This window comes from Staurois parvus, unplaced genomic scaffold (genome assembly GCF_062004578.1).
Source record: "Staurois parvus isolate SC_StPar_1 unplaced genomic scaffold, SC_StPar_1.0 ptg001057l, whole genome shotgun sequence".
Taxonomy (NCBI): Eukaryota; Metazoa; Chordata; class Amphibia; order Anura; family Ranidae; genus Staurois; species Staurois parvus.
Genome location: NW_028318853.1, coordinates 342,332 through 368,357, shown reverse-complemented (window position 1 = coordinate 368,357; position 26,026 = coordinate 342,332).

The window sequence follows — 26,026 nt, the reverse complement described above, 5'->3', positions numbered from 1 at the left end:
AGGTTAACTGTGTGTGTATTACTAGGGAGGCATGCTGTGCTGAGAAATACACAGCAGCATGTCCATGCTGACAAGAGAGAGACCTGTATTACTTCCGCACAGGTCTCTCCTCTGTCGGCTTTCCCCGATGATCGCCGGGACCTGGCGATCGACATCTGTAGCCACCAACAGCAGCACCGGTAGGGCAGCACGTGTGTACGCCCCCTATCTGGAAATGCAAATCATTTATATATGCGATTTTGCACAGCCCTGATGCCCTGTTGCAGTATTCCCACTATAGGGTGGAGGGAAAGTGATTAACTGGTGAAATAGCCATGACAAATCTCCATTTGTCTCAATGGTAGCAAGTGCTAACCATCAACTATACAGTGGCCCATCTCATACCGTTAACTAGTGGTGGAACTAGTGGTGGAACTACCAGGGTTGCAAAGGTTGCATTTGCGACCGAGCCCTGGTGTTCTGTCACTGTGGGAGGGCCAAGACGGCATAGCCTTGAACAGCCAGTCTTCTGGCATGCCGACAACTCTGTTCCGTGATTTTACAGCCAGGACTGCATGAGCATAGGGGTGTTTTTCCACTCTTTTAACCTCCATCATTGTGCACAACCCTGACAAATGGGGGAAGATACTGGGAGCCACTTTGGGCACAGGTCTCTACTTGAGCAGTTGGCTGAGCCCTTCCCGCACTATATGTGCATACAGGGAGCCGATATCCAACACTACAAGTCCCCGGGAGGGGTGAAGACGGGGTGAGTCCCCTGCACACAGCAGTTAGGGAATGCAGCCAAACCATCAATCTGGCTCAGTCCCTTGTGTTCATCATCCGGCTACACGGGCTTAGTGCTGTCATGGTAGCATCTGGTGGACAGGGTCCAGAAACTAACTATTACATTTGAGGATCTATTATGAGCATATCTATAGGAAAGCAGTCTATCTATTTCTGCATAGTGTGGATATTAGCTGTTTGACTAGCCTAGGCAGTCATCACCTCGGCATGCCACTTTCATATTGCGCTGACTCCTAGACTTTGCATTGAGTCTACAATAGTAGGTGGGCTTTGCTTACAAGTTGGAGGGTCGTAGGCACAGACCTTTTATTATACATTGTTATTACAGGATTGTAGTGAAGGGTCACTGGGTGTGTGTTTTTATAGGATGGGTGGGGCAGTGGCAAAACTACCAGGGTTGCAAAGGTCACACTTGTGACCAGCTCTGGGGTTCTATTACAGTGGGGGGCCACAAGATGGCAGGAAGGGGGCCCAATGTAGAGTAGGCAAAAGGGTCCTGCTGGGGTACTGTAAAAAAAGGCCCGGGGATAGGAGTAAAGGGCCCTGGGAAGGGTGGAAATGGCCCCGACCTGGGGTCAGGGGGCCCTTTATGGTTTATTAAACAGAAGCCCGGAACATTCTAGTTACACCTCTGCTGTTGACCAAAAACTGTTGAGATATACCGTGAAAGGGCTACCATGAACATGAGACCTTATTGGAGTTAGAGCAGCGAAAAGCCAGATAGCATGTTGTGGGCATATCCACTGAAAAGGTATCAGGAGCAAGAAAGGAGAGAAGAACTGAGGAGAGGAAAGAAGGAAAGAACTGCCTTGGAGGTGAGCGATAAGTATGACCCATAGTCTAGGTTAATCTACCAAGGATACTGTCTCATCCAAGTCAGGCAGCAGGCAGTGCTTGGGCCACGGCTGCCATATTTTATCAAACTTGCCTATCTGATCTTTTTCAAGGGCTTCCATCTTCGCATGGATCAGGGTGCGGTTCATTCTCTGTTTAGCCTCAACCACAACTAAGGAGGAGGACTTCCATAGTGGGATCAGTGTAATGGAACCGACCCAGACTGCACTTGGGCACTTCTGTTAGAATACCGCTTCCCCGTCCGAACACCAACCACAGACACCACAACCGACCATACAAGACTAGACGACACCAGTCTTGATGTAAACCAGGAGGTAGACTACTTTATTTGAACACAGACACAAGATATATACACTCAGGGGACAACCCCCCCTCCCTGCATAATGACACAGGGCGGGGCAATCTACATTTAGTAACAAGAGACACACAGGTATTCAAACTTCACACCAGCAGACAGTCCCATCAGGAGGGAGGGCTGCTGGATACACCCCCCACTAAGCTAATACACATAAACACATACATCCCATAATAGTTTGCTGCCAAGCCAGACAAACAGAAGAACAATGGGATGCAACCACATGGCATTAAACAATCCACAACACAATATTAGGACAGATCACCCTGTACCTCTAACAGGCACAGGGTGATTTACACATAACCAAATACAGTGATCAAAATACAACATTACAACAATAACAAAATAATACATTTCTCCCACTGATGACCTTAAGGACCTGTGGTGATTAGACTTTGGGCTTGTGTTGATGGCCTTTGAGATTGAGTTGATGGGCTTTGGACTTGTGTTTATGGGCTTTGGGCTTGTGTTGATGGGCTTTGGGCTTGTGTTGATGGGCTTTGGGCTTGTGTTGATGGGCTTTGGACTTGTGTTGATGGGCTTTGGGCTTGAGTTGATGGGCTTTGAGATTGTGTTGATGGCCTTTGAGATTGAGTTGATGGGCTTTGGACTTGTGTTGATGGGCTTTGGGCTTGAGTTGATGGGCTTTGGACTTGTGTTGATGGGCTTTGGGCTTGAGTTGATGGGCTTTGAGATTGTGTTGATGGCCTTTGAGATTGAGTTGATGGGCTTTGGACTTGTGTTAATGGGCTTTGGGCTTGAGTTGATGGGCTTTGAGATTGTGTTGATGGCCTTTGAGATTGAGTTGATGGGCTTTGGACTTGTGTTGATGGGTTTTGGGCTTGTGTTGATGGGCTTTGGGCTTGAGTTGATGGGCTTTGGGCTTGAGTTGATGGGCTTTGAGATTGTGTTGATGGGCTTTGGACTTGTGTTGACGGGCAATGGGCTTTTGTTGACGGCATCAGTATGACATAAGGTTATTTGTCCTTGCTTGCTGTGGACAGTCCCCATTTTGAGGAGTCTGTCCCCAGCAAACAAATGTCCCCACATTGTCCCTAGCCACCCAGCAGTGTATCAGAATTATTGCACCAACTCAACAACCCTTTGTAGGCATCAACCCTCTCCCTTCTATTGTATTTTCCCTTCAAAAGGTAGTGACTACGTTAGGTGTCATCCCAATATACACAGGACAGCATTACTGAGCTGGTTGCTAGAAGGCTAGTGGCTTGGCTGCCTAGTGTGATTGGTTTCTGGGATGCTGGCGGCTGGCTGCACAGTATGATTGGTTTCTAGGACACTGGTAGCTTGGCTGAACAGTGTGATTGGTTGCTAGGATGCTGGTGGCTTGGATGCACAGTGTGATTGGTTGCTAGGATGCTGGTGAATTGGCTGCACAGTGTGATTGGTTGCTAGGATGCTGGTGACTTGCCTGCGCATTGTGATTGGTTGCTAGAATGCTGGTGACTTGGCTGTCCAGTGTGATTGGTTGCTAGGATGCTGTTGGCTTGCCTGCAAAGTGTGATTGATTGCTAGGAGGCTGTTGGCCAGGCCAAAGCATCATTTGTTGCTATGCCAGCATCCTAGCAACCAAGGTGGAGGGGCAGCCTTAAAGATTCCACCTCATAGGACAATTAACCTGGTGACTTGACTGCACAGTGTGATTGATTTCTAGGATGTTGTTGACTTGCCTGCACAGTGTAAATGGTTGCTAGGATGCTGGTGGATTGGCTGCACAGTGTGATTGGTTGCTAGGTTGCTGGTGGCTTGGCTGTGTGATTGGTTGCTAGGATGCTGGTGACTTGGTTGCCCAGTGTGATTGGTTGCTAGGATGCTGGTGGCTTGTCTGCACAGTGTGATTGGTTGCTAGGATGCTGGTGGATTGGCTGCACAGTGTGATTGGTTGCTAGGATGCTGTTGGCTTGCCTGCACAGTGTGATTGGTTGCTAGGATGCTGTTGGCTTGCCTGCACAGTGTGATTGGTTGCTAGGATGCTGTTGACTTGCCTGCACAGTATAAATGGTTGCTAGGATGCTGGCGACTTGGCTGCACAGTGTGATTGGTGGCTAGGATGCTGGTGACTTGCCTGCACAGTGTGATTGGTTGCTAGGATGCTGGTGACTTGGCTGCCCAGTGTGATTGGTTGCTAGGATGCTGTTGGCTTGCCTGCACAGTGTGATTGGTTGCTAGGATGCTGTTGGCTTGCCTGCACAGTGTGATTGGTTGCTAGGATGCTGTTGGCTTGCCTGCACAGTGTGATTGGTTGCTAGGATGCTGTTGGCTTGCCTGCACAGTGTGATTGGTTGCTAGAAGGCTGTTGGCCAGGCCAAAGCATCATTTGTTGCTATGCCAGCATCCTAGCAACCAAGGTGGAGGGGCAGCCTTAAAGATTGCACCTCATAAGACAATTAACCTATAAAGCCCTGTTGTGAGCTGACAACACACAGAACTTTTGTGGACTGAGAGGTGTCAGCCCTGCCCAGTGTCCTTTGCGAAACTACTAAATCCTCCACCCTCATCCTACAGCATTGGGACTGATTGTTCTGTAGACCAAGATAATAGCTGGGAGTGCAATTTTACCCCACATAGCAGAGGTTCCTCTTTCTATCTTTTCCCAAACCTTCACCCTAACTGAACATGTACTCTAACCTGCGAGCCATTAAAGTGGACCTAAAACCAGTTATATATTATCATGATAAGTACGTGCATGTCAGAGATCGCAGTACTCCCCTTATAATGCCTTTCTTTTGCTTTTATCTCCAGAAGGACAGCCGCATATATTTTCAGGCATCATCAACGGTCACCATCTACTTCCTGGACTGAGATGCTGACTCAGAGGGTTCAGAAATGTTTGACACAAACCAGCCCCTGCTGCAGCCTCTCACCTTGTGACTTGCTACGAAGTTACAATATTGCAGTCTGATTGGGGTTGGGGGAGACTGCGGAAATGCTTCTTCTGCCTGCGTGTAGAGGCCAAAAAGAACCCCCAGGTACCACTAACAAACCTTTTGTCCTCATTTCCTTGGTAGTGAGAGTCCCGCTTCCTATGGGGGGCGCCATCTAGAAGCTAAACATGGAAATGAGCCAACACCCCCCACTACATGCCGCAGTCAGATGTCATCATGTCAGCCCAGGCAAAGCCACTGGACTGGAGCTCAGCTCTGATAAAAGGTGGAGCTTTTCTGAAAAATGATACTGCTGCTATATGTTGTGACATGTCAGGAATAATTCATGCAGACAGGTATTCCTATTCACCGTTTCCGTCCGCCCTATAGGAGAAATAATGCTACAGGGCGGCACGGTGCGCAAAATCACATATATATATACGTGATTGTTCATTTCTAGGTAGGGGGTGCGTACCCTATCTACACCGCCATTCGCGGCCACGGCTGTCAGTCACTTGCCGGCGCCTGGTGATTTCCGACAATCACTGATGAGGAGGAGGACTGTTTTGTTTACTAACAGTCCTCCTCCCTGTCAGCTCGGGCACATTGCACAGCACAGCCATCCAGAGCAGTGTGATTACAGTAAAGCACACAGACCCCGCCCCCCAGTAACACACTCCCAGCACATAGATAACCCTTTGATCGCCCCTCATGTTAACCCCTTCCTGCCCAGTGCCATTAGTACAGTGTCAGGGCTTTTTTTTTTATTAGCACTGATCACTGTATTGGTGTCACTGGGGATGTCAGTGACACCAAGTCAGTTCCCCCGTGTCAGAATGCCCGCCGCCGTCCCGCTATAAGTCACTGATTGCCGCCATTACTAGTAAAAATGAAGAAACGTTTACAGGAGGGCACGGGGGCGCAAAATCACATATATATATATATACATGATTTCGCATTCCGGATAGGGGGTGCACGAGCCTTAACCGCGCCGCCAATCGCAGCCGTCAATCATCAAGTCACGGCTGCTGATTACTCGCCAGCACCCGGTGATCACCGCGTATCACTGACAGGGGAGAGAACTGTATGTAAGCAGCACAGATCTCTCCCCTGTCAGCTCCTGCACACTGCTTTGTATAGCTCTGCATAGCACCGCCATACAAAGCAGTGTGCTTACAGTGAAGCACTCACACAGCACATAGTAAGCCCGGGTTCACACTGATGCGGTGTGGAATTCGCAGCGTTTTCAGTGTGAATTCCATACCGCATCAGAATAGCACCCCGTTCATGTGAACCGCTGCGGGTGTGTATGTTAACAACTCCGCCGAAATCGGTAAGCGAAATGCGGTGCGATGTGCAGAATCGTATCACATAGGTGTGAATACCCATGCGATCCGATTCTAGTGCGAACCCAAAAAAGGGTCCTGCACCTTTTTGGTGCGGGTGCGATTAGAGCCAAACAAAATGTATGGCTTCAATCGCACCACACGCAAATCGCATGTGATTTGTACAAGAATGCAGTGCGGTTCCTATGCGAATCACATGCGATATACCGCACCGCATATATGTGAACCCGGGCTAAAACAGTATATATATCACCATTTGTAGATGCTATAACTTTCACGTAAACCAATTAATTTACAGCACAGCCATTCAGAGCAGTGTGATTGCAGTGAAACACACAGACACCGCCCCCTAGTAAAACACCCCCATCACACAGTTAATCCTTTGATTGCCCCTCATGTTAACCCCTTCCTGTCCAGTGCCATTAGTACAGAGTGCTTTTTTTTTTTTAGCACTGATCACTGTCAGTGACACCAAGTCCTTTCCCCCCCCCCCCCCAGTGTCAGAATGCCTGCTGCAGTCCCGCTATAAGTCGCTGATCGCCGCCATTACTAGTAAAAAGGGAACAAAATTCCAGTATCTATACCGCCATTTGTAGACGCTATAACTTTCACGTAAACCAATTAATTTACACGTATTGGGATTTTTGTTTAGCAAAGACACGGAGCAGAATACATTTTGGCCTAAATTTATGACAAAATTAGAATTTTTAACATTTTTTTTTTACTGGACATGTTTTATAGCAAAAAGTCAAAAATATTGTTTATTTTCTCAAAATTGTCGGCCTTTCTTTTTTTTATAGCGCAAAAAATAAAAAACGCACAGGCGACCAAAAACCACCAAAAGAAAGCTCAATTTAAAAAAGGACGTAAATGTCATTTGGGTGCAGCATTGCATGACCGCGCAATTGTCAAAGTAACGCAGTGCAAAAAATGGCCTGGTCAGGAAGGGGGGGGGGGAATCCTCTGGAGGACGAGGGATTTAACCTCCCTGGAGATATTCCCGAGTGTAGCTCGGGGTAAAGTTTCAATACCAAAAGCGGTAACCCCGAGCTACACTCAGGAATACACTGCAGCGTTGCTCCGGGATCTTTTCTGCACTTACCTTGTCCTTCGCTCCCGCGATGTCCCCCCTGCAGTGTCCCCAGCCATGTCCTCCGGCCGATGCTGGCATCCGTCTTCCGGGTTCCGTTCCCTGCGGACGTCGGGACGTACGGGGGGACGGAACTGGCGGGAAATTAAAAAATTTTAAAAGTGACATTCACTAAATCCACTAAAATCACATAGTATAACATTCCTGTATCAAACCATTTCACATACATTTTGTCCCGAGTGCTTTGTCCGGCGTCCTGCCTGCATTTTTACTGTTCTTTCTGCCTGGAAACTGAGAAACGTCCATGGCGTCCAAAAAGCGTCCCTTTAGGTCAAAAGCGGTTTTAGACCGGCTAGAGAACAGCGATAGTAAATCAGAACCACTTGCAGAATTGAGTGATAATGATTCGTGGGGGAAATTCCTCATCAGACACTGAAAACGATTCTGCGACTTTGCTCAGCGATGTGCGAACTTGGAGCTCTATTTCACATTTCAGTGTTTTTGGTTTGATTATATTATTGAATTAAATTTATTATTATTATATTATTATTATTTTTTATGATTATTTATTATATTATAATTTATGATTTTGTGTTTCAAATTTTATCCTCCCCGGGATGTTTACTAGACTCTTGTTCAGACAGATTTCAGTGAGTTATTCCTAAAAATTACAGCCTACAATAAAAAAACAACATATTTCTATGCAAAAAAATGTACCGCTTTGAGCACAGAAATATGGACATAATCAGACCGCTAGGGAGGTTAATAAAGTCCATTTTGAGAGGAACCCTTGGGTCTGTGCGAGGGTTAATAGCAGCGTGCCGGTGAGCCAGGTGTGACACGCAACAGCCACAACAGTGCATGCGACGGCTCAATTACCGCGTCACCCGGAGCCCTCACTCGCACACCATCTCAAATCTCTCCGGAGAATGAATTGAGATGTCGCGGGAGGAGAAAAGAGGAACAAAACAAGACATCAGCCTGCAAAACACCTTTGATAACGTGCGTCAATCACACGCCGGCTAATCCCCCCGCCTGTCTCTTTAAGGCATTATGGGGGCAATTTGAGTTAAATGGAGAGTAATCCTGGGAGCGGGGGCAGCAGGAAGGCCATGAATTAATCATTTCCTATCGGAGGATTAGATCCATCTCTGCTCTGTCTGGGCTTTGTGTTCCACTAATCGCTCCCCTTGTACAACGCCGCGCTCTCCGCGAGAGGCTCATCCGGAAAGGTTTACCTTCACAAGTAATTGGGAATTGAAGTGCCTGGGAGCGAGCGAGGTGGGTGGAACAGTCCAGAACATTCTATCGGCTGTAGGAGGATAGTGCCCAGGCCTTGTCCCATGGGTGCACCTCACCATGAAGGGAGGGGGACACATAAAAAGTGATCGCCTTGGGTGCAAAAATTGTAGGACCTGCATCCTGCCACTGCAATAGTTGACCGCTCATAGGGGGTCAGGGGAACACTTTGGCCATTTCCCCTTGGACGCTGAAGAACCTTGTATTGGCACTACATGGTTCAACCACTTAACCGCATTCCTGCTGCCCTATAGCAGAAATACTGCTACAGGGCGGCACGGGTGCGCAAAATCACGTATCAAAATATTTACCTTCAGAAGTAATTGGGAATTGTCGCTGAAATGACTGGGAGGGAGCGAGGTGGGCGGAACAGTCCAGAATGTTCTATTGGCTGTAGAACAGGGGGATTTTGGCCCAGGCCTTGTCCCATGGGTGGACCTCACCATGAAGGGGGGGGGGACACATAAAAAGTGATCACCTTGGGTGCAAAAATTGTAGGACCTGCATCCTGCCGCTGAAATAGTTGACTTCTCATAGGGGGTCAGGGGAACACTTTGGCCATTTCCCCTTAGATGCGAAAGAACCTTGTATTGGCACTGCATGGTTCAACCACTTAATCGCATTCCTGCCGCCCTATAGCAGAAATACTGCTACAGGGTGGCACGGGTGCGCAAAATCACATATATATATACGTGATTTTGCATTCTGGGTAGGGGGTGCTCAACCCCTACGCGCGCCACCATTCGCAACCTCGGCTATCAATCATCAAGTCCTGGCTGCTGATTATTCGCCGGCACCTGGTGATCGCTGAGTATTACCGATGGGGGAGAGAACTGTATGTAAGCAACACAAAATTCTCCCTTGTCCTGTACACTGATTTGTATGGCTCTGCATAGCAAAGGCCGTGCTCACGAGAGCGCGGCCTTAGACAAGGGGGCGTGCCTCCCAGAACCATCCTGTGCGGCTTTAAAAGGCCAGCGTGGGACCGGGCCGGTCTTTTCCTCGTGTGCGTCTGCTGTCCGCCGCTGCTGTACTTGCAAGCCGCTGGGAGGTCTGGGTGGGGACTGGGCCTCCGCAGCCATCCCCGCTGAGCACTCTGTAGGAGACCCCCTCCCCAAAGATCAGGACTATTATCCTCTGCCACTCTGCTCAATTCTCCAGGGTTGGGAGTACCCACTGCCCCTCTGCTAAATACCCCCAGGGTTGGGAGTACCTGCTGCCCCTCTACTAAATACCCCCAGGGTTGGGAGTACCCACTGCCCCTCTGCTAATACTCCAGGGTTGGGAGTACCCGCTGCCCCTCTGCTAATACTCCAGGGCTGGGAGTATCCGCTGCCACCCCCCTAATACTCTGGGGCCCAGATACCAGCTGTGCTGCGGGCTGGAACTGCTTTGTTTTGGGACCCACAATACCCTGCCTAATACTCTGGGGCCTGGATTACCCACTGTGCTGTGTTCTGGAACTGCTTTGTTTTGGGACCCACAATACCCTGCCTAATACTCTGGGGCCTGGATTAGCTGTGCTGTGTGCTAGAACTGCTTTGCTGTGGGCCCCCTGATACCCTGCTTACTACTCTGGGGCCCGGGTTATCCACTCTGCTGTGTACTGAGAAGGTTTGCCCCCCCTCTTTTTTTGTCGCCTGCTGTGAGCCAGGACATCCCTGCCGGAACCGTGAGTGTCTGCAAGCTGCCTACCTCCCTGGAAGCCGCCTATTGTGAGTGTCCCTAGAAGCCATGAAGTGCCCTATTGTGTCCTCAGACTACCCTTATTTGAACTGCCCCATGGCGTGACCGGAGTATAGCTACCTGGACTGCCCCCCTGAGGGCTTGAGCCATCGCTACCCAAATCAGACCCCATCGCCAAGGTCCCGCTGAGTCCCTGTGAGCCTGATGTTGTCCCTAGAAAGCTGTGTGGGAGCTGTGCTGAGGTCAGACCCCATAGCCAAGGTCCCACTGAGTCCCCGTGAGCCTGATGTTGTCCCTAGAAAGCTGTGTGGGAGCTGTGCTGTCAGACCCCATAGTCAAGGTCCTGTTGAGTCCCAGTCCCCATGAGCCTGATGTTGTCCCGAAAAAGCTGTGTGGGAGCTGTGCTGAGGTCAGACCCCTTACTCAAGGTCCCGTTGAGTCCCCCTGAGCCTGATGTTGTCCCTAGAAAGCTGTGTGGGAGCTGTGCTGAGGTCAGACCCCATAGCCAAGGTCCCGCTGAGTCCCCGTGAGCCCGATGTTGTCCCTAGGAAGCTGTGTGGGAGCTGTGCTGAGGTCAGATCCCATAGCCAAGGTCCCGCTGAGTCCCCGTGAGCCCGATGTTGTCCCTAGGAAGCTGTGTGGGAGCTGTTCTGAGGTCAGACCCTATAGCCAAGGTCCCGCTGAGTCCCCGTGAGCCTGATGTTGTCCCTAGAAAGCTGTGTGGGAGCTGTGCTTAGGTCAGACCCCTTACTCAAGGTCCCGCTGAGTCCCCGTGAGCCTGATGTTGTCCCTAGAAAGCTGTGTGGGAGCTGTGCTTAGGTCAGACCCCTTACTCAAGGTTCCGCTGAGTCCCCGTGAGCCTGATGTTGTCCCTAGAAAGCTGTGTGGGAGCTGTTCTGAGGTCAGACCCTATAGCCAAGGTCCCGCTGAGTCCCCGTGAGCCCGGTGTTGTCCCTAGAAAGCTGTGTGGGAGCTGTGCTGAGGTCAGACCCCATAGCCAAGGTCCCGTTGAGTCTCCGTGAGCCTGATGTTGTCCCTAGAAAGCTGCGTGGGAGCTGTGCTGAGGTCAGACCCCATAGCCAAGGTCCCGCTGAGTCCCCGTGAGCCTGATGTTGTCCCTAGAAAGCTGTGTGGGAGCTGTTCTGAGGTCAGACCCTATAGCCAAGGTCCCGCTGAGTCCCCGTGAGCCTGATGTTGTCCCTAGAAAGCTGTGTGGGAGCTGTGCTTAGGTCAGACCCCTTACTCAAGGTCCCGTTGAGTCCCCATGAGCCTGATGTTGTCCCTAGAAAGCTGTGTGGGAGCTGTGCTGAGGTCAGACCCTATAGCCAAGGTCCCGTTGAGTCCCCGTGAGCCTGATGTTGTCCCTAGAAAGCTGCGTGGGAGCTGTGCTGAGGTCAGACCCCATAGCCAAGGTTCCGCTGAGTCCCAGTGAGCCTGATGTTGTCCCTAGGAAGCTGTGTGGGAGCTGTGCTGAGGTCAGACCCCATAGCCAAGGTCCCGTTGAGTCCCCGTGAGCCCGCTTACCGTGAGTGTCCCTACAAGCCGCATGTTGCGGAGTGCCAAGAGCGGCCCCAATTGAGTGCCTGCCATAGTTCAATAAAGCTTTGTGTGTTTACCATCTTCTTTGTGTGTTCTTTCCTGCCTCCACCTCCATCACAGACGCATGCCAGTTCATTTTTTCCACTCCCTTTTTCTTCAATTTAAATAGGGACATGTGCGTTCCGGTGCGTTTTCTATGTGTTTTACTGCGTTCCAGTACAGTTCTGTGCAAGAAAAATGCAGCCTGTTCTACTTTTTTTTCTGCATCCGGAACGAACTGGAACTGCAAGCACTGATGTGAACTCGGATATTGAAACCCATATCACCTGCTTTCTGTGCTTTTTGGATGCAGAAAAAAAGCAGCTGAAATGCACGTCGTGTGAACCGGTCCTGAGACGATTGCACAGCAGTTTTTTTTTAATAAAAAGACCCCACAGAGTCTCAATAAAGGCATCATACCTACCTGCCAGCAGTGTTCCTCCTGTACTGTGAGCAGGCCTGGACTGGCCATAAGGCATACCGGGCATTTGTCTGGTGGGCCAGGGCCGCCGGGCTTAAGCTGACCAGGCCGCACAATGGGAGGTAAGCAGTGACCGCAGTCTGGACAGGCCTAATAAAGGCTGCGCTCACCTCCCACTGTATGGCTATGCTTAAAGCAGGGCTGACAGGAGGAGTGGCAGTGACGGCTTCTGAAGACAAGCAGGAAGCGCTGCTGACACAGGGACACCTCCTTGGCACACTGTTACAGCTCTGTAGCGGCTGTAGATTGGACTGTCTCTTTGCTGGATGGGCTGTCTCTTTGCTGAATGGCCCATCTCTTTGCTAGGCAGGATGTCTCTTTGCTGGATGGGCTGTCTCTTTGCTGGGCAGGCGTCTCTTTGCTGGATGGGGATGTCTCTTTGCTGGATGGGGATGTCTGTTTGCTGAACGGGCTGTCTCTTTGCTGGATTGGGCTGTCGCTTTGCTGGATGGGGATGTCTCTTTGCTGGACTGGGCTGTCTCTTTGCCCAGTTGGGTCCAGCAAAGAGACATCCCAATCCAGCAAAGAGACAGCCTAGTCCAAGAAGGGACATCCCCATCCAGCAAAGAGACATCCCGTCTCTTTGTGGATTGGGATGTCTCTTAGGTATATGAGGATGTCTCTGCTGGACTGGGCTGTCTCTTTGCCCAGTTGGGTCCAGCAAAGAGACATCCCAATCCAGCAAAGAGACAGCCCAGTCCAAGAAGGGACATCCCCATCCAGCAAAGAGACATCCCGTCTCTTTGTGGATTGGGATGTCTCTTATGTATATGGGGATGTCTCTGCTGGACTGGGCTGTCTCTATGCCCAGTTGGGTCCAGCAAAGAGACATCCCAATCCAGCAAAGAAACAGCCCAAGGCCAAGAAGGGACATCCCCATCCAGCAAAGAGACATCCTGTCTCTGTGGATTGGGATGTTTCTTTGCTATATGGGGCCATCTCTTTGAATATATAGGGGGCATTGTGATTAGATCTCTAGGGGCACTGTAATGTAAAGGGGACTGCACTGTAAAGGTGCATGTAATAAATACAGTGTCGCTTTACAGTGCAGTCCCCTTTATATCACAGTGCGGAGGACAGACTCTATGCATATTCGGTCACCAACTGCTCCCGCAAATTTTGAATTCAGTCGAATTTGAAAATAACGAAACTAATTAAACAAATTTAATCAAATGATACAAAATCAGTTCAATAACAAAACACATTTTTCTTTTGCACGTGTCTAGTCTTCATTGTCGGTTTCTTCAAGATTCATAATTTCCTGGAGTGTCAGATGCCGCCTCCCCCGCCACACGCCGTGGTTCCATCCCCCCACCCCTGCGTCACTGCTGTGTCCTATGCAGTTGTCGCTGAGCAGGTAATAAAAGTGCCAGCGTTGATCAACCTGAATGAGGTGCGCAATTTGGACCAATATTCCTATAACACAGAGCACCATACAATCTGATTGTACAATCTCCTACAGATTTGCTGTGTAGTGCAGGGCCTGTGTGTTGGCTGCTAATTGAACTGACTGCTTAAGTTCACCTTCATACTTTTTGTAGTGCCAAAAGAATATTGTACAGACGGTACAGTTGTACGGCCAGCCTAAAGCTCACCACACACTATACAATCTGATTGTACAATCTCCTTTAGATTTACCATCTACTATGTGGTGCCGGGGCCTGCCGCTTTGTCTAGACAGGTGTGTCCTCCTATTATGCAGTTTTGGTCAATCTAACAGAGATTGTACAATCAGATTGGATTTTGTATGGCCACCGTGAGGGTTTGTTCACACCAGATGCATTTGTAAGCGCATTAGGAAAGTAATGCAACTTTGGATGGGTGAGACATTATTGCGACTTTGGATGGATGTGACTTGGAGGCAAGTTCCCTGAGACTTTGGATGGGTGCAACTTTGATGTGACTTTGGATGGGTGTGATTTCTTGCGACTTTGGATGGGTGTGACTTGGAGACAACTTGGCTGTGACTTTGGATGCGTGTGACTTTGATGCGACTTTGGATGGGTGTGACTTGGAGGCAACTTGGCTGCGACTTTGGATGGGTGTGACTTTGGATGGGTGTGATTTATTGTGACTTTGGATGTGGGTGACTTTATTGAGACTTTAGATGGGTGTGACTTTGATGCGACTTTGGATGGGTGTGACGTTGATGCGACTTTAGATGGGTGTGACTTTGGTGTAATTTTGAATGGGTGTGACCTTATTGCGACTTTGGATGGTGAGACTTTAATGCGACTTTGGATGGGTGCAACTTTGATGCCACTTTGGTGTAACTTTGGATGGGTGTGATTTGGAGGCAACTTGGCTAAGACTTTGGATGGGTGTGACTTTGATGCGACTTTGGATGGGAGTGACTTTATTGCGACTTTGGATGGGAGTGACTTTATTGCGACCTTGGATTGGTGTAACTTTTTGCGACTTTGGATGGGTGTGACTTTATTGCCACTTTGGTGTAACTTTGGATGGGTGTGACTTGGAGGCAACTTGGATGTAACTTTGGATGGGCACGACTTTGATGTGACTTTGGATGGGTGTGACTTGGATGCGACTTTGGATGGGTGCGACTTGGACGTGACTTTGGATGGGTGAGACTTTAATGCGACTTTGGATGGGTGAGACTTTAATGCGACTTTGGATAGATGAGACTTGGATGAGACTTTGGATGGGTGAGACTTGGATGAGACTTTGGATGGGTGAGACTTGGATGCGACTTTGGATGGGTGAGACTTGGATGAGACTTTGGATGGGTGAGACTTGGATGAGACTTTGGATGGGTGAGACTTGGATGCGACTTTGGATGGGCGAGACTTGGATGAGACTTTGGATGGGTGAGACTTGGATGAGACTTTGGATGGGTGAGACTTGGATGCGACTTTGGATGGGCGAGACTTGGATGAGACTTTGGATGGGTGAGACTTGGATGAGACTTTGGATGGGTGAGACTTGGATGCGACTTTGGATGGGCGAGACTTGGATGAGACTTTGGATGGGTGAGACTTGGATGCGACTTTGGATGGGTGAGACTTGGATGAGACTTTGGATGGGTGAGACTTGGATGAGACTTTGGATGGGTGAGACTTGGATGCGACTTTGGATGGGTGAGACTTGGATGCGACTTTGGATGGGTGAGACTTGGATGAGACTTTGGATGGGTGAGACTTGGATGAGAGTTTGGATGGGTGAGACTTGGATGAGAGTTTGGATGGGTGAGACTTGGATGAGACTTTGGATGGGTGAGACTTGGATGAGACTTTGGATGGGTGAGACTTGGATGCTTCTCTAGACAGGTGTGTCCTCCTATTCTGCAGTTTTGGTAAATCTAACAGAGATTGTACAATCAGATTGGATTGTGTATGGCCACCGTGAGGGTTCACTCACACCAGATGCGTCTGCAGGCGCGTTCCCAGTGCATGACAACCAAGAAAAATCCGAAAGCCGTTCACAGCAGTGCGTTGCGTTGCCCCGTGTATGTCCTGTACTAGGTTATCCATCGCACTGCACCGTGTTCTATGCCTGCAAACAGGTACAAGAGAACAACACACAGCAAGGCAAACAAGGGGGGGAACGCAACGCATGCAAAACGCATGACAAAAACGGCAATGTAAGGCGCATGCGTTACACATGCATTGTGGTGTGAATGAGCCACAGAACGATGAAGGCTGCAGAGAACGTTCCCGTATGTTGCTGAACACATGCAGTCGAGATGCGGCTTTTATCACAGTGATCTGGGTCAGCAGTGCGGCTGCATGTCATGCGATACATTGTGGCAGTGCAGACATTGGAGAAATACTATGTAGCAGTATAGATCTGCACATTGGCTGCTCTAGGTTCACACCTCTGCGTGTTCTGATGGATGCATGTTTCCAATGTGTTTTTGCTGCGTTTTGCGGGGGGGGGGGGGGGCATTGCCTATTTTGACTTTGATGCTACTTTGGTGTAACTTTGGATGGGTGAGACTTGGATGTGACTTTGGATGGGTGTGACCTGGATGCGACTTTGGGTGGGTGTGACCTGGATGCGACTTTGGGTGGGTGTGACCTGGATGCGACTTTGGGTGGGTGTGACTTTGATGCGACTTTGGATGGGTGTGATTTGATGCGACTTTGGATGGGTGTTACTTTAATGTGACTTTGGATGGGTGTGACTTTAATGTGACTTTGGATGGGTGTGATTTGATGCGACTTTGGATGGGTGTGATTTGATGCGACTTTGGATGGGTGTGATTTGATGCGACTTTGGATGGGTGTGACTTTAATGCGACTTTGGATGGGTGTGACTTTAATGTGACTTTGGATGGGTGTGACTTTGATGCGACTTTGGATGGGTGTGACTTTGATGCGACTTTGGATGGGTGTGACTTGGATGTGACTTTGGATGGGTGTGACTTTGATGCGACTTTGGATGGGTGTGACTTGGATGGGTGTGACTTTGATGCGACTTTGGATGGGTGTGACTTTGATGCGACTTTGGATGGGTGTGACTTGGATGCAACTTTGGATGGGTGTGACTTGGATGCAATTTGGATGCGACTTTGGATGGGTGTGACTTGGATGCGACTTTGGATGGGTGTGACTTGGATGCGACTTTGGATGGGTGTGACTTGGATGCGACTTTGGATGGGTGTGACTTTGATGCGACTTTGGATGGGTGTGACTTGGATGCAACTTTGGATGGGTGTGACTTGGATGCAATTTGGATGCGACTTTGGATGGGTGTGACTTGGATGCGACTTTGGATGGGTGTGACTTGGATGCGACTTTGGATGGGTGTGACTTGGATGCGACTTTGGATAGGTGTGACTTGGAAGTGGTTTGGATGCAACTTTGGATGGGTGTGACTTTGATTCGACTTTGGATGGGAGTGACTTTGATGCGACTTTGGATGCAACTTTGGATGGGTGTGACTTTAATGCGACTTTGGATGGGTGTGACTTGGATGCAACTTGGATGCGACTTTGGCTGGGTGTGATTTGGATGAAACAAAAAGAATGGCAGCAATAAAAAAAAAAAAACCCTGCGTTGAGGTCCCCCCCCCAAAAAAAAGCTTTTCCCCCTGGTGATCTGGCCAGTAATGCACCTCCTGTATTAGACGCCCCCACTCTGGAGGAAGGAGCACAGGGGGGCACCTTTGGACAGCAGCATTGTCAGTCTGGGGGGAGGGGTGTATTAGATGGACTGGCAGATTTAGATACACTAACACATTGAAGCCGAACTCCAGCTCACTCCAACAGGTACAACAAACAGCTTTAAAAAAAAAAAAAAAAAAACTGTTAAAGGTTTTCCATGAATGAATAAAGCGGATCATTGTAAGCCGCCCTGTCAGGGGGCAATGAGTTCTCTGAACCCTCTAACTGCTACATTTGCAGGAGAATTTCACACTGGCTGGATAACTAGGTGAATATAAAGGAAAGAAAGTCTAAAAAAAGAAAACGAATGCAGCCGTCACATGAAAGAACGGGAAAGCTGCGATATAATAGATTCCTGCGTTTGGGTTTAATGCTGCCTTCATTTTTTTTCTCATTATTTTTGATTTTCCAGGTCTATTTTTCCTGTAACTTTATTGCTATCACAAGTGTGTGAACAAGACCCCTCCCCCCCTCCCCCCATGATACCTCTGGGCAGGTGACAGGTATTCTTTATGTAGACCTCAGGGGCCTGTTGGATCCTGTCCTCCAAAGCAGCTAACCAATCACAGATCATGCTGCTCCCCCGCCTGTAACAGCTCTGAAACCAGAAGTCACAGAATGATTGCTGCCTCGGGGATCCTTCATCACAGAGGAGATGGGGGTGGGTCACATGGTTTACTTCTCCGGGTTGAGGGGCTAGGAGGAGAGATTTAGGGGGGGGATTTGTACTAGGAGGGGGATTTGTGTTAGGAGAGGGGATTCGGGGGGTTTTGTGCTGGGGAGTGGAGGGGGGAGGATTTATGCTCAGCTGGGGGGGGGAGGGAGAGTATTTGTAGTGGAGTGGGATTGGGAAAGAAGAGGATTGGAGTTGGAAAGGGGGAATTGGGCAGGGAGAGGATTTGTATTGGGGGGGGGGAATTGGGGAGGGAGAGGATTTGAGCTGGGAGGGGGCATTGGGAAGGGAGAAGATTGGAGCTAGGAGGGGGACTTGGGGAGGGAGAGGATTTGTATTGGGGGGATTGGGGAGGGAGACAAGTTGAGCGGGGGGGATTGGGGCGGGAGATTTGTATTGGGGAGGGAGAGGATTTGAGCTGGGGGGGAATTGGGGAGGGAGAGGATTTGTATTGGGGAGGGAGAGGATTTGAGCTGGGGGGGAATTGGGGAGGGAGAGGATTTGTATTGGGGAGGGAGAGGATTTGAGCTGAGGAGGGAAAGGATTTGTATTGGGGAGGGAAAGGATTTGAGCTGGGGGGGAATTGGGGAGGGAGAGGATTTGTATTGGGGGGGGGGGGGAGTTGGATTTGACCTGGGGGGGGGGGGGGGAGAATTGGGGAGGGAGAGGATTTGAGCTGGGGGGGATTGCGGAGGGAGAGGATTGGAGCTGGGAGGGGGAGTTGGGGAGGGAGAGGATTTGTATTGGGGGGGGGAGAGGATTTGTATTGGGGGGGGGGGGAAGAGGATTTGACCTGGGTGGGGGGGGAATTGGGGAGAGGCAGGACTCCTGCCGGAGTCTGTATGCTTCACGTACAGCCTAATGATGGCTTTCCTGGGTGTGCTCCACATTTTAGATCCAGTGACATCGCCACTGGGTCTCTGCGTTTCTATAGGCAATGCTGGCAGACCACATCTGGTGGGAGGTGTCTGCAGGGTGCTCCTCTCAACAGTGATCAGCTATCATGCAGTGGGCTGGCACTTGGGAGGAGCTATGCAAATATCAAAATGCCCTGATAGGTGGGCATGAGTCTGGAGGAGTGGGTGTTCCTAGGCAGGCTGCATTTGCAGGGTAACACCCCCATGTGATGCTGAGCCTCCATCTCTGAAAGAACTGAAATATAATGGAGGAAAGGGGTGGGGCCAGTCAGGTCGGGGAGGAAGTCGGATTGGTGTGACCGGGGGGGGGTGTTAGTGACCAGTCATACCGATGCGACTAGCAATTTGAAATCACATCTAACGAATGAGAAGGTCAGTGTCTTAACGTGTGGGATTTGCTGCAAAAAAAAAAAAGTATGACCTTTCTGTTCATGTAGTGCGACTTTGATGCGACTTTACACTCTCTGCACTCAGGTACCATCAAAGTAGTGCAGGAACCTTTGTGTAACCAAAAATCCCGTTAGGATCACATCAATGCCCGGCCGTACTGCTGCGATTTGTCCACCTGAAATCGCATTCACTGAATGTGAACGTCGGTGTCTTCACACGTGCGATTTTCTGCGGCGCGATTTCTAAGGTAGTTCTTGCGTGACTTTTTCTGCAGTTTTATTGCGATTTCACATACATAGGACGGATGGAAATCGCAACGCAAATTGCAAGAAATCGTTGAAAATCTTCACAAGTCGCGATAAAGTCTTCAGAAATCGCACGATATTAAATCGCAATGGTGTGACCTAATATGTGTACAGAGCGGAGGAAGGAAGACAATGGAGACTTGGCTTTTATATCGGTTTAATCCGGGAAGGAGAAGGATTGTGGTGAAGGTTTTACTGGGGGAAAAAAAAAGGCACTCAATTCCCTGTCCCGGGGCCCCTAGATCCATCATAGGAACATTTAGGGCCAGTCAGGGGCGGACTGACCATTCAGGGCCCGAGGTCAGTAGGGGGCCCCATGAGATGCCGCTGGAACCTTTTTATAGGCTTTTTTGGGTGTACTTTGAGTTTGGGCAAGGACACAGGGGCCCCATGATCCCCTATTGCCCGGGGGCCCCATGAGTTGTCAGTCCACCCCTGGGGCCAGTTCACACTGCATGACTTTCAATTGCTTTTTTTCTGCATCCAAAATGCACAGAAAGTAGGTTATATGGTTGTCGATGTCATAGTTCATGTCAGTGCTGGCAGTTCCGGTGCGTTCCGGATGCAGAAAAAAAAAAAAAAAAAAGTAGAACAGGCTGCATTTTTCCTGCACAGAACTGTACTGGAATGCGGTAAAAGGCGTTGAAAACGCACCAAAAACGCACATGTTCCTATTTAAATTGAAGAAAAAGAGAAGAGAAAAAAGTGAACTGGAAACTGTCAAAACCGCAACGCAACAAAAATTCATTGGAACGCAAATGTCCCTATTTATATTGAAGAATAAGTAAAACGCATCAAAAACACACTAGAACGCATCAAAAAAATGCACTGGAACGCACATGTTCCTATTTAAATTGAAGAAAGGAGAAAAAAGTGAACTGGAAACCGTCAAAAACGCACCGGAACGCACCAAAAATTCATTGGAACACAAATGTATCTATTTGTTTTTGATGCGTTTTACTTATTCTTCAATATAAATAGGGACATGTGCGTTCCAATTAATTTTTGGTGCGTTTGACTCTTTCCAGTTCACTTTTTTTCTCCTCTTTTTCTTCAATTTAAGTAGAAACATGTGCGTTCCAGTGCGTTTTTTGATGCGTTCCAGTGCGTTTTTTGATGCGTTTTATTCTTCAATATACACTGGAACGCATAAAAAAATGCACTGGAAAGCATCAAAAAACGCACTGGAACGCACATGTTTCTACTTAAATTGAAGAAAAAGAGGAGAAAAAGTGAACTGGAAACCGTCAAAAACGCACCGGAACGCACCAAAAATTCATTGGAATGCACATGTCCCTATTTATATTGAAGAATAAGTAAAACGCATCAAAAACACACTAGAACGCATCAAAAAACGCACATGTTCCTATTTAAATTTTAGAGAAAGAGAAAAAGTGAACTGGAAACCGTCAAAAACGCACCGGAACGCACCAAAAATTCATTGGCACGCACATGTCCCTATTTAAATTGAAGAATAAGTAAAACAAACACTGGAACGCATCAAAAACACACCAAAAATGCACTGGAACACACATATCCTTATTTAAATTGAAGAAATAGAGGGGAAAAAAATTTAACTGGAGCGTGCCAAAAACGCATCAAAAACGTGCACGCTGAAACGCATCTGTACCGCGTTTCTATGTTGTGAACCGGCCCTTAGGCACAGGAACAAGGAAGGAAGAAGGATCATCCGGGACGTGAATCATTTTCCAAATACAGACGAGAAAGACAGAAAAAAAACAATAAAATTCTCCGTTTAATCCGCGGTTCACACCTAAGTGTTTTCCGCAGCGTTTTGCAGAAACGCACAGCAATCCATTTAACATGATTTCCTATGGGACAGGTTCACATCTCTGCGTTTTCACCCGGGGCGTTTTTTGGAAAGGGTCGGGGACTTTTTTTTAACTCAAAAAGTTGCATTTTTGGTTCTATAGACCAGGGGCGGACTGACAACTCATGGGGCCCTCGGGCAATAGGGGATCATGGGGCCCCTGTGTCCTTGCCCAAACTCAAAAAAGCCTATGAAATAGGTACCAGGGGCATCTCACGGGGCCCCCAACTGACCCCGGGCCCTCGGGCAGTGCCCGAGTTTCCAAATGGTCAGTCCGCCCCTGTTATAGACTTCAATGGAGACACTACAGAAAATCATGTATTGCATTTTTGCAGCGTTTTGCATTTTAAAATCTGCCTAGCAACACAGAAAAAAAAAAAAAAAAAAAAGCAAAACGCGTCAAAACCGCAAGTGCAAAAACGCAATGCAGAAACGGATCAAACGCAACCTGCGTAGGTGTGAACCTAGACTTAGAAGTTATTTTCCATCTGAAGTCTAGGTTCACACCTACGCAGGTTGCGTTTGATCCGTTTCTGCATTGTGTTGCGTTTTTGATGCGTTTTTTACGCGTTCTTTTTGTTTGTGTTGCTAGGCAGATTTAGAATGCAAAACACATAAAAAAAAAAAAAAAAAACACAGCCAAAAGGCACCACATGCTTTTCTGCAGCTTTTCCATTGAAGTCTATAGAACCAAAACCACAACTTTTTGCGTTCAAAAAAGTCCCCGCCCCTTTCCAAAAAAAACGCAGCGGGTGAAAACTCGGTGATGTGTCCCATAGGAAATCATGTTAAGCCCACCGGTCACATCAAAGCAGATTCTGAAATTGTGCGACTTACGGTGAAGTCGCACGATTTCAAAGTCGGGAGACCTGCTGATTTCAGATGCGATTGGCAAGACATCTGACACAGATATGTATGTAAATCGCAACAAAAGTAGCTCTTGAAGTACTTTAGCGATCGGTGCGGCTCAGACCAAGTTGGAAGCGCACCAATATGACCGTTCTAATAGCGGACGATAGGGTGCGACTTGGCATGCGATTTGCAAGTCGCACCCGATGTGACCGGGGTGTAAATGGACTGTACTGCGTTTCTGCAAATCGCTTAGGTGTGAACCCGGGTCGGGACAAAGACAACCATCCATCACCTCATACAACATACACGTCTCCATGTTTTGTCCCTTTAATGTTGCTACAAATGCAAAAAACAAACAAAAAAAAAAAACCTGTTGATCTGCCAGAAATCCAATCTGCTCCTAACTTCCTGCTCAGGGCTGACAACACAGCGACTCTGTGCCAATGCGATCCCAAGCAGTGTTGTCAGCCCCGCCCTACTGGACAATAGCACTCTGCCTAGCCCCGCCCCTCTCCACATGCATACTTTGATTGCCTGCTGCTTTGACTCACAAGAGCCTGCCTACACTTGGTGCAGGGAAAGAGCACTTGGGAGATGTAGTTCTGGGGGCAGTAGGAACTGACCTCACAGAAGTGTCCTCGTAGGAGCTTTACTGCTTCCTATACCACCATCACCAGACTTGTAAAGGTGGAACGAGGGAAAAATAACAATGCTGGGACATGCCTTAGAGCGGTGGGGGTCCACTTACTTGATATAAGGGGGTCTCAAGTGAAGATTTGACATCGCTTAGGCGCCACGCATTATATCCATGAAATGTATACTACAGAAAACTGACAGAGACTGGGGAAGTGTTACATGAGACGGTCAGAGATTGGGGACATACTACAGGAGATGGTCAGAGACTGGGGACATACTACAGGAGATGATCAGAGACTGGGAACCTACTACAGGAGATGGTCAGAGACTGGGGACATACTACAGGAGATGGTCAGAGACTGGGGACCTACTACAGGAGATGGTCAGAGACTGGGGACCTACTACAGGAGATGGTCAGAGACTGGGGACCTACTACAGGAGATGGTCAGAGACTGGGGACCTACTACAGGAGATGGTCAGAGACTGGGGACATACTACAGGAGATGGTCAGAGACTGGGGACATACTACAGGAGAAGGTCAGAGACTGGGGACATACTACAGGAGATGGTCAGAGACTGGGGACCTACTACAGGAGATGGTCAGAGACTGGGGACCTACTACAGGAGATGGTCAGAGACTGGGGACCTACTACAGGAGATGGTCAGAGACTGGGGACCTACTACAGGAGATGGTCAGAGACTGGGGACATACTACAGGAGATGGTCAGAGACTGGGGACATTGTACAGGAGATGGTCAGAGACTGGGGACATACTACAGGAGATGGTCAGAGACTGGGGACATACTACAGGAGATGGTCAGAGACTGGGGACATAATACAGAAGATGGTCAGAAACTGGTAACCTACTACAGGAGATGGTCAGAGACTGCGGACACAGTACAGGAGATGGTCAGAGACTGCGGACACAGTACAGGAGATGGTCAGAGACTGCGGACACAGTACAGGAGATGGTCAGAGACTGCGGACACAGTACAGGAGATGGTCAGAGACTGTGGACACAGTACAGGAGATGGTCAGAGACTGCGGACACAGTACAGGAGATGGTCAGAGACTGCGGACACAGTACAGGAGATGGTCAGAGACTGCGGACACAGTACAGGAGATGGTCAGAGACTGCGGACACAGTACAGGAGATGGTCAGAGACTGCGGACACAGTACAGGAGATGGTCAGAGACTGCGGACACAGTACAGGAGATGGTCAGAGACTGCGGACACAGTACAGGAGATGGTCAGAGACTGGGAACCTACTACAGGAGATAATCAGAGACTGGGGACCTACTACACAAGAAGGTCAGAGACTGGGAACATACTACAGGAGACGGTCAGAGACTGGGGGGCATAGAACTCCTATCGGTTTTGGGGGTCCGTGTCCCCATTCGGGAGATTTCTCCTCCCTTCCTGTGGGGGACATTGATGGGAAATGTCTCCGGGGGGCACAAAGAGCGCAACAAACAATTTTCAGAAGTATTTCCTTTTCCCGCGGAGTCTATCCAAAACCAAAAAGGTTTGGCTGAGGTTGGCCTTTAATCCACAGGGAGCAAAAGATCGAAGGTTACCGGATCTTAATCGAACCTTCGCAGAACCAACCAATCTGATTGTTCGGCTTTGTTTGGTAATACAAAGTCATACTAACCCCTTACTACACACGGTAAGGCTCCGTTCACACCAATGTGGTTTTTAAATAAATACACAAAACGCATAAAAAAAAAAGTGCAAAAATGCAACAAGCACCGCAGAAACGGATCAAATGCAAACTGCATAGGTGTGATCCCAGCCTAACAGTTAATGGCATCGCAAACACGTTTTTGTGTATTCCAGGAATGCGCAAGGAGACGCGTTTGTGCGCACGCTCCAAGAACGCACAGATGTGTGTGCAGTCTGAGGCTGGCCATACACGTGTAGATTTTCGAATGAGAATATTCGGAAGAAAAGTCGTACTAAAATTCTTTGAGCATTCGATGAACGGATGAATGTCGTTCGAAAATTGTCTTTTGCTTTTAACATGAACCACTCGCCCTCCAGAGGATTTACCGCCCCCCCTTCCTGACCAGGCCTTTTTCTGCGATACAGCACTGCGTTACTTTAACTGACAATTGCGCGGTCATGCAACGCTGCACCCAAATTAAATGTATGTCCTTTTTTCCCCACGAATAGAGCTTCCTTTCGGTGGTATTTGATCACCTCTGCGGTTTTTACTTTTTGCGCTGTACTAATGTGAACGCTGGTATAGTGCTGATCTGATCAAACATATTGATCCGTTCAGACACTATATTATCAATGAAGGATTATTGTACATGAGCGTGCTCCTGGCAATCAAGGGGTTAAATGTGATGACTGGTGTACCGACGGGCAATCTGACGCTATCTGGGAGGGGTGTGAAAACCACGGGAGCGCCAATCACTACATATACATATATATTATATATATGATTTTGCGCACCCATGCCGCCCTGTAGCAGTATTTCTGCTATAGGGCGGTCAGGAAGCGGTTTGTGTTATGGTGCTGCATAATTTTAACTGACAATTGCGCGGTCATGCAACGCTGCACCCAAATGAAATTTATGTTCTTTTTTTTCCCATGAATTGAGCTTTCTTTTCGCGGTATTTGATCACCTGTGCATTTTTTTTATTTTGTGCACTATAAAAAAAAAAAAATCTCAATACATGTAAATTAATTGGTTTACGTGAAAGTTATAGCGTTTACAAATGGCGGTATATATACTGGATTTTTTTTTTTTTTACTAGTAATGGAGATCAGCGACTTATAGAGGGACTGCGGCGGGCATTCTGACACTGGGGGGAAACTGACTTGGTGTCACTGACATCCTCAGTGACACCAATACAATGATCAGTGCTAATAAAAAGCAATGACACTGTACTAATGGCACTGGGCAGGAAGGGGTTAACATCTGGGGCGA